Raw genomic sequence first — 10,070 nt, forward strand, 5'->3', positions numbered from 1 at the left:
ACCACAGAGTAAGCCGTGAATCAGAAGAAAGAGACCCTAGATCACTACCAATGTGACTTCTTTACTCCAACTCAAACCAAACCACTGAGCAATGGAGACAGTGTGCATTCCACACTCACTCAAAGGAGGAGCGCCCCCTGCAGGCAGCTGAGCCAGAGACGCCATATCCAACCCTTCTCCCACTCCTACAGGCTGTGATTTCCTCATCCACATTGATTTCTGCAGCCTAAATCTGACCTTAGGAGTTTCCAGCATTAAAAAGTTTGCTGCTTCACAAGACCAAGGGCCTCTCCTCCCATTGATGACCTCTCTACTACATATGCAGTTAGAGCCACGAGTCCCTCCGTGTGTGTGTGTGTGTGTGTGTGTGTGTGTGTGTGTGTGTGTGTGTGTGTTTTCTTTGATTGGTGATAGGAAGCAGGAGTGGGTGGGTTGAGGAGCAGGGGGAGCGGCGAGAGGATTGGGGATTTTCGGAGAGGAAACTAGGAAAGGGGATAACTTTTGAAATGTAAATAAAGAAAATATCTAATAAAAAAATTTTTAACTAAAATTTGCAGCTTTGTCATTGCCTGTGGCTCAAGGGTCTCTAGGATTTGGCCATTTCTTCTTTGCTCTCACGTCCGCAGTAGCTAGGAGAAGTAAACCCTGACACTTGCAAGGACTTCTCTGTCTCCTTCCTGTTTTTCCTCTCCTCTCTGGAATGTTCTCTCGGAGAGTCCTCGGATCTTTCACCCCACCCCCAACCGTGAACATTAAAAGCAGAGCTTATTTTTCTTTCCTTTTCTTTTCTTTTCTTTTCTCTTCTCTTCTTTTCACACCTTTAGAACCCACCAGGATGCCTGGCAAGGAGACCATAAATCCTTATCAAGCGAATGACACACAGAATATCCCAAGGTTCAGAAAACTCTTTTGTTTGTTTTGTCATGCACATTCTCTTGACTCTATTTTCCTTCTTCCCTAGGAATGAGTTGGACAGGCATCTGACTTTCTACCACAGGCCTTTCTGAAGCGATAGGGCGCCAATGAGTGCGGAATGAAAGGGCTTGGTGCTCTTCAGGAAAGGAAGCTCAACCTTGAAGCTCCACTGGCTTCGTCTTGGAAAACCTCTCCTTTGCTTCTCTCTCTCTGTGTTCCTGGAGACATTTTCCCTGTTCCACCGCTGACTGAGTCTGGTCGGTGAGTTCCCTTATCGGAGGCCTGTTTGTAGCCCTTCACCTAGCAATGATGTCTTACCCTCCCCCATTATTTCAGTATTGCAGTAGCCGGGGAGATCAGAGCCATAGGTAACTGGTAACATTAAAAGGTTAAGAATTTGTTCTTAATCAAATAGTAAGACAGTAATGGCACTACAAATAGAAGCACATTTTTTATATTCTCATTTCCTTCCATGGAAATGAGCATACTTTTCATTTGCTAATGAACTACAGGAAGGTCATAGCTGTAGTCATATTGAAATAGACACTCACTGGGTAATGTACTACAGAGGTGTTTATACGCGGAGTAATTATTCAATCAATCAGCTGGCTATTAAGTTAGCGCCTACTCTGCACAGGGCATTTTACTAAATTATGCAGGAGACATAAAGAAATGTAGGGCATCTTCCCACAGTTCCAGATCCCAACATATATAAACATATACTCTAAGCAAAAGAAACAGTTCCCTCTCATAATCTGAAACCTGAAAGATATTAAAGTGGAACTAACCATCAAAGTAAGAGTGCTTTCTACCTGATGTGGTGTATCTAGATATTCCATGAGTCAGCCTTACCAAAGTGAAATCATAAAAGATAGATCTAAGGTCCACAATCTTCTCCCTGTGCCCTAGAATGTGGCTCACCTGGTAGAGTGCTTAGAGCCCAGTCCCATACAAATCAGCTGTGGTGATGCTGGCCCAAAATACCTGGGAGGTGGATACGAAAGAACCAGAAGTTCAAAGCCATCCTAGCCTAGCCTACAAGACTCTCCGTCTTAAAGGAAGAGATAGAAAGCACTAGAAAGCAAATCTCCGGCCTGATCCATTCATTCACTCTCACATTCTTTCACTCACCCAACCAAAATGTAATGGTAAAAAGAGAATGAACTGGGGCTCCTGAGTCCGTGGCTTCCCATTGTCAGTCCTCGTGACACTCACAAAACTCACACATCGATGAAATCATAAGGGAAAAAGAAACAACATCAAATGATAGGACATGGAGCTGACTCATCGGCTGCAGCATAGAGCTAACTCAGATGTCAGGCTGCAGCACAAATGCACAGAGAGACGGGGCTGTGGGTGTTAGTGCTAGAAGATTCGGAGGGAGACAGAAAGGGCAAGGTCACTTATGGCCCAGGTTATATGTTACTGTTGTACTCTCCTCAGGCTAGAGTGACAAAAAACAAAAACAACAACAAAACAAACAAAAAAACTGTAGTGGGCAGTTTCTTTCCCACAGCCCAAGAGGCTGGAAGTCCAAGTCACTACCCAATTTGGAGTCTGATGAAGTTCTGCTTTCTGATTCATGTTGGATGCCGACAGTATCTTGACCTACCTCTAGGAACAACACTGAGTGAAAAGCATCTAAAATTAAGCAAATGTCATTACAGATCCATTCAGTATAGCATAGATTTGTACAACAGGAGACAGATGGAAGAAGAGGGGAGGGAAGAAAATATAAATTAGAGGAAAACGAAAGTTTATGTGGGAAATAAATGATTATGTAATTGACATTTTTGTTTAAGGAAAGGAAAGAGTCCTTTGGGTGCTAATGTTAATTTGGAAAAGAAAACAAATTACAGTCATGTTTGTGTCATTTGCAAAAATAATTGTGAATTAAAGATGCAAACACATAAAACAAATGTAAAAATAAAAGCAAACTTTGAAATTATTCGTATGATCTTAGGATGGTAGGAAACTACTTAACCAAGTCAGAAGTTCAGTACTCACGAGGTGACTTTTTTGATGTTTTAGAATTCTGTTAGCAAGTGGTATCCATGCTGAGCCAGCATATACACTAGGGGGGGAATATTTACCTTTAGTTAAAAAGAAGGTGCTGTCTGCATTTGTTATTTGCAATGCACAAACTGACTTGACAGCTCAGCCTGCTTTTCAATAGCTCACCATGGCTGAGTTTCACCCACCTTCACACAGTAAAATTCAGAATACTTATCCTCCCAGAACCCCTTGCAAAATATAACTAAGATCTTCTTTGCCATAACTGTATTCTCCAGGCTCAAGATACTCAATATTGGTACATGGGATTGAACCTGTATCTATGAGATTTTTTTTCTATATCATATGCTTTCTGATGTCTCTGGGTAACAAACAAGTTTGCTGATTTATCCAGAGTGGAAAACTGAGATCTCAGGAAATCCAAGAATGGAAGATTTGGAGAGAGTTGCTGAGCCTTGTTGGCTGTGTTCAGCCAATTGCCTGAAGTTACAGCACCAGGAAGCAAGGGAGCAGGGCTGCATCCAGGGGTCAGTGAGCCATTCAGCAAAGCCATAGCATAGTGCAGGTGGACAGAGTCTTCAGGTCCCTAATCCATTAATTCTTCCAGGACTAAAAATCTTTCAATAGATCCCCGACTACACAACCAGACAGTTCTTATTGTTGTTATCAACCAAAGAAATTACTACAATACTGCAGGAGGAGCATCTACAAGTTGATATTTAAAGAAAAAAAAGTCTAAGAGTCAGCTCAAAGGAAAAATAGACAAGGAATACATATAGGCATATCATTTTAAAATATGAAAATATAAGCATATACAAGAATGCATATCTTCATAATGTAAGGGAGCTCAAATATAAACAGTGAATTAGACTCTTCCTACTCTTGTATAGGCAAAAAAAAATTAGAAAGATTACAATTCATAACCGATCAGAGTGTTATAAAGAAAAACATCAGTAGAATATTCAGTCACAAACTGAACACTTATTTCAGACACATAATACCCAAGACTCAGGGAGCATCAAGGAATGAAAAGGGGACAAGAAGATTGTAGGAGCCAGAGGAGGAAGTATACCAGAGAAAACCACTGTCTTTTGGACAAAACAAGATATATACACTCAAGAACAACAGACAGCTGTGACTGGCTGCATGAGACCTGCAGGAGATCCAAGGAGTGACATTCTAGCATAGAGTGAGAAAGGGCTCGTGAGTTCAGACTCCTATCCGAGGAGCTATTGACAGTTAATGACTCCCACAGGGGGCGAGGGGGGGGAAGAGGAATAAATCAGTTTAAAGTTGCAGCCCCTGGTAGGTAAACCACACCCCAATGAACGGTTCCACACCTGAGCAGCACCAATTAGTCTGGGTTGGCTACTGGGAGGAAAACAAGGCAGGAAGTGAGGAGGCAGTGGAGAGGTGGGGTCTGCAGTTAGGAGGAGGAGTGGCGGGGAATATGGTCTGTAGGAAGCATTCTAGGAATTAATAAAATATTATATTTCAAGAAAATATCATTAACATCGTGCAAAGTCACCAGCTTCATTTGTTAGTTGTCTACCCTACAGCCTTAGAGGAATCTGGTAATTATTATAAAGCCAAAAATGCACCTGAGCGAGGACCCAGTCACTCCACTGTTCGGAAACAAGAGTCTAGTGCAGAGCACTTATGGAAAAGGATATTTGTTACAGGATTCTTTGTGCTCTCAAAAAAAAAATAAAAAAAAAAAAAAAAAAAAAAAAAAAAAAAAAAAAAAACAACCGAATTGTCCACCCATTAAAAAAAAGCAGTTGACCGAATTTTATTTCATTCATTATGCAACATTATTTTGCATATGTGATCAAAATTTTATAATATTTACACTGCAACCTATTAACACATTTGGATCCATGTTAGAGTGCATAGAACACGGTGATGCTCTGTACACAGGGGAAATCGTGAGTGGGAAGGAAGCCCAGTATGGAGCCGTTGAAAGTGAGGACGGTGTTAATAGTTAGCATGAGACGTGGCAGAAAGCGAGGGTGAAGTCCAGGTCTGTGGATGGAAGTCACCGCATGTGGTATTACCTCCTGGAAGACTGTGGCGCAAACAAGAAAATAACGGCTTCACCCAAGAGCGAGGCGTCGCACGGTCGCTGAGTGGTTTGATGGCAACACACAGGGTCACTGAGTGTTTTGATTATGTGTGCTGTGGGATCTCAAACTATTCTGAAGATTCATAAATAAAATTTTGAGAGAAAAAGAAAAATAATCTGGAGACTGCTGTTTGCTTTGGTTTGGGGTAAACACATAATCTCTCTTCTCTGTTGTCACCTCAGAAAAATGACCTACTGGCATGTGTAGCAAAGGACTCTATAACCTTTGCTTTCTGTTCATGTTATTAGATGTTATCAGGTGTTACTTTAATGTTTTTATAGCTGTTAAAAACCATAGCCATACATTTTTTTAAAATGTAGCTTAAGTGTTTTACTAACACTGTCACACTCCATGTGAGGATTTCAAAAATATTATAAAACATAAAGTATTTTAAAAGATGTTTCTACTAAGTTGGGCATTACAAAAGGGGGGCTCCTGGTATCATTCAGTCCCCATGTGGTTACCCTCAGGTCTACTGTACCAAGTGCAGCACCTGGCAAAATGAAGCAATCTTTGAAGAATGGGTAAAGCACTCAGGCTCTGGGGGCATATAGTGACTTTTCTTTGCCCTTTCTCCTAGGCGCTTGCTAAAGTCTGAGTGAGTGTGTCCTGCAAATCTCATAGGCTGAAGCTGAATTGCCAAGACAGTGGTACCGAGAGATGGGAAACAGAGACAGTGTTGATCACAAGGCTTGTCTCTTGTGGGTGAGATTGGCCCCCTTATACAGAAGCGAGGGAGCCCCTCAGGAGCCCATACACCCTTTCCACATAGGAGGGTGCCTTAGAAAACAATACCTGTGTGATCTCTCTCAGCACACAATGGATCTACTGGCTGCTTAACCTTGGACTTCCCAGCCTCTAGAACTGTAAGAAAACTTTCTGTTTACAAGTTAATCAATCTAAAGTATTTTTTATAGAAAACTGAATAGAATGGCAAAGGTTTTTCATATTTACAAAATTACTCTTATTTTGAAAAATGTAATTATTACTGAAATTAAGGTCTCTTTTGTTATCATCTGAATGAAAACAATATGATTATTTATCAAAAATCAAATTAGAGGCTAGAAGGATGGCTCTTGCTATCAAGGCCCTTGCTACCATGCCTCAGAGTCTCTTTGATCCCTGGGACCCACGAGGTGGAAAGAACAGATTCTGGCAAGTCATGCTCTGATCTCTATTCACAGGCTAACACACACGCACACACACACACACTTTAAAATAAACACATCAATTCTTTTTTAAGTCAAGAAGGAAATAAAATCATGCAAACCTAACTGAAGTATCTAAGCAAGAATTTTTTAAAAAGGGCAAGTTTTTATTTATTATATTTTCTACTAAAAGGATAAATAAGTGTATAAAATAGATGAAACAAAATGTAGCTCTTAATGGGACTCAAGAACTTTAATCTAAGAGCCAGAGAACTGGTTCCATAGATCAAAGAGTTTGCCTTGAAAACCCAGTATCTAGAATCCATAGTAAGAAAACCCAGCCCTGAAAGATGTCTTTTGGATTCTACATGCATGCATCCAAGGGACACATGTAAAAACAATTATGAGCAACTTCTCTTAATCATAAAGAAAGCCTCTATCTGAGTCTACAGTGCAGCCATTCATGTGTGTATTTAAGTGAACACACAAAGTGGGCATATTTCAAGGTCTCTTCACTTGAGTTGGCATTGTGAATATACCGTAAATAAGAATGAGGCCCTGAGATGGGAGTAAGAATTTGGAGGCCATTGTTAACAACTTGCAAATGGAAAATTGGTTTTCTCCAACAGTCTCACGGGGAATACAAACTATTCTTAAGGGCAGGCCCCATGCCCATCTGTAGACAGCCAAAACAGAAGGAACTCAACACCATTTTTGGAAGTTCCTTGTCTCGTAATTTTTTGTCAGGGTTTTGTTTTGTTTTCCACCTTAAAGGTCCTTTGCATATATATCGTGGTTTTGGTTTTATGTTTTTATGGGGTTTCTCTATATGAAAACATGTAACTCTGCATCTATATGCGTTTCTTAGACTTTATTGGGGAGTGTCCTTTTCTTCTTCTGTTTGTTCTGTCCCATTCTGATTTGGTTGCTTTTATTATTATTATTTATTAATTACTGTTGTTATTATTGTTCCTACTATTTTAGATGCCTGTTTGTATTCTAATGAGAAAGAAACAGTGTGGATTTGGGTGGGTGGGGAAGACAGGGAGAGGGCTAGGGGAAGAAAAACCCAAATCAGAATACATTGTATAAAAACCTGATATTTTAATTTAAAAAGAAGTTAGATGCTTTTCAAAGCTAAAGGATTTCCATGACTTTACTATTCAGCTAAAATAATGTTTATCAAAAATAGGTCCAAAGAGTTCTATACTGCATTCATGGTTGAAATATAGTCACTCCCTTACTGAAGAAATTTTAATTTTTGCACTAAAATGAGTTATCAATAAATAAAATACATTAAAATATATCTGCCTCTAAAAGACTATTAGCCTTGGGATTGCTAATAAAGTAATGACAATAATGAGCAATAAAAGGATCTGTCATTTTAAAATGCTAAGGCTTTATGATGAAGATAGCAAATGGCTTGTAAGCCTTAGGACCGTTGTTACCTGAGTCTAAGCTGCCCTGAAGCTCATTTCTCATGACTAAAGATCACAGGGCCTGCTGCTTAATGGGAGAGTGGGTAAGTGAGTGGACAGGGATGTACCAAACACATCCTAGCTGCTCTATCATCTGTGAAGAAACACAGCATCCCCGCACTAGAAAGAAAGGGAAGCTAGATAAAAATCAGCCCATTATCTAGAGCATTATCTCTATCTTTTGGGCTTGCTCATTAGTGGCTCTCAGCACAGCTCATACCACACTCCTTGTCCAAACTGGGTTAAAAAGAGACCTGCATGATATGAAACTTCAATCTTGCATCATCACCTTTGGCTAATATAATAGAAACTGAGTTCTGTCATAGCTTGTCTACCACCATAATTAAACAGAGAGCTTAGATAACATAATAAAAATGGCCAAGATAAGGGGAGCAAAGGGGATGGATTTTTTTTCTATACCCCAAAATAGGATTCATGACTTTAATGGCTTTTCTCCCAGCGCAAAATACATGATGCTTAAAGTCCAAGTGACTTCTGATGCTATATCGCCTTCTGACGCTTTGGTAAGGTTTTATGGGTGCCATTCATTTATCTTGGAACGCGGCCATTACTGTGGTATTGCAGAAAATATCACTTTATCCCTGCATCAGGCACACAAATAAAAACAAAACCTAATTTCTCTTCTTCCAGATTTCGGTAACATAATGTCGCTAAATCAGAGCAGATGGCAGCTGTCCTCTGTCTCAAGTCACCCCTCTTCTGTGCAAAGGCAGGTCATGTGACGTTTCCTATGCATTTATATTTTCCCTAATGAAAGGATGCCTCTTTGTGCTGCAATAGATAGTTTGGATTTTTTAATATTGTTAGTGTTGAGAGATAAACACTTTGGTACATATTGGAGAGTAATAAATTGTGTTGAACATTGATAAACTAACGCAATTACCAGCAAGGTCAGAGAGTCAGCTAATTTAGAAATATCAGTCCTAGGATTTTGAGTTGTCCCCTGGAGAACTGCGGCCACTTTATTACAGCAGGAGGGTGAGGAGAAAATGGTACATTAGGATTGATCTTTTGATCTAATTGTGGGACTCTGCCATTCCTTGTTTGCCCAAAAATGCTTACCAAGCAAGAGGAAGCACAGCACAACTAATTGAGGGCCATCCCTTACACATCAGACACAGTGAAGGAATTCTGGGAAATACTAGACAAACTGCACCTGAGGTTGTTGGTAAGAGCCTGCTGCCATTTCGTGCATGTTTGTATTTCTTTTGCAAGATGTTTTCAGCATCATGGACAAAACTAAAAGCGAGCACCTTCAATCCACTTAAGGTGAGATTTTTCACTCTCCTTTCAATTGTCTGAGCTGGTTAAAATCTGAGAAAATCTAAATTAAATAATAACCAGCACCCTGCTTCCAATAGGGGATGAAAAGTTGCTTTAGGATTCCCTAAACATCAATAGGTTTTTCAGAATCAGAAACTGTCCCGTTGCCCTCAGACATTCATTGATACTGATTTATTTGCCCATCATTAACACAAAAACTGTGTACAACTTATATCTAGACCAGTTCACCAGCACTATTTACATTAATTCCAGAACTCTCAGGCTCACATTATTATTGTTCCGATATAGTTTACTTTATCTCTGGCCCGAGATCCATCAGGTCCTGGTTTCTCAGGATAGGTCAATTTGAAGGATTGCGTTAAAGTCAAACTGGGTAACATTCTGAACCCAGGGCTGAAGCAAAGTTCAATTGAAATGAGATTCACGCCTGGCTGCCAGGCACATCACAAGCACCATCTACCTGTGTTACTTGGGTACAGCATTTCAAATGCAGCCTCTTTGAATACGTAACCCCACTTGAGAAGGGCTTTCACAGGCTGAAAACGATGGCAGATGCACATTTACACAGCATCTCAGAAAGGTGTGAGATTGACAGGAGCAGTAAAACATCAGAACCTCGGACTCTAATCATGGATGGTAACAAAGTGCCTTAAAATTGCCTTCTAATATCAGCATGCAAATATGTAAACCACATGTAAGTCGTAAGCCTTGGTAGGATAAAGACGGATTACCTGAAAACATTTCCCTTGAACATTGTATCTCCAAAAGCAAAAACTAAAGCTTATAAGACAAACAGGAAGTAAAATTAAAAAGAGTGCTATTGCTTACTACAGTTCTGATTCCAGAGTCCATTCTCCCAAAGGCAAGGGAACTAGCAGAAAGGCAAGCATTCCTACGGAGCTGAGGGGAGGAAAGACATCAGTGTTGAGTGATCACAGACAGTACTTCAGTCTTTGCCAAGAGCCCACTCAGTTCTACCATCTTCACACTTGAGAAAACCAGCCTCCAGAATGCCCAGCGTCTCCGCTGCCTTAAGTGCCCCTGCGTCATCTCAGTTTCTATGAACTTAACTACAGTGCAGAGTA

This window comes from Mus caroli, chromosome 14 (genome assembly GCF_900094665.2).
Source record: "Mus caroli chromosome 14, CAROLI_EIJ_v1.1, whole genome shotgun sequence".
NCBI lineage: Eukaryota > Metazoa > Chordata > Mammalia > Rodentia > Muridae > Mus > Mus caroli.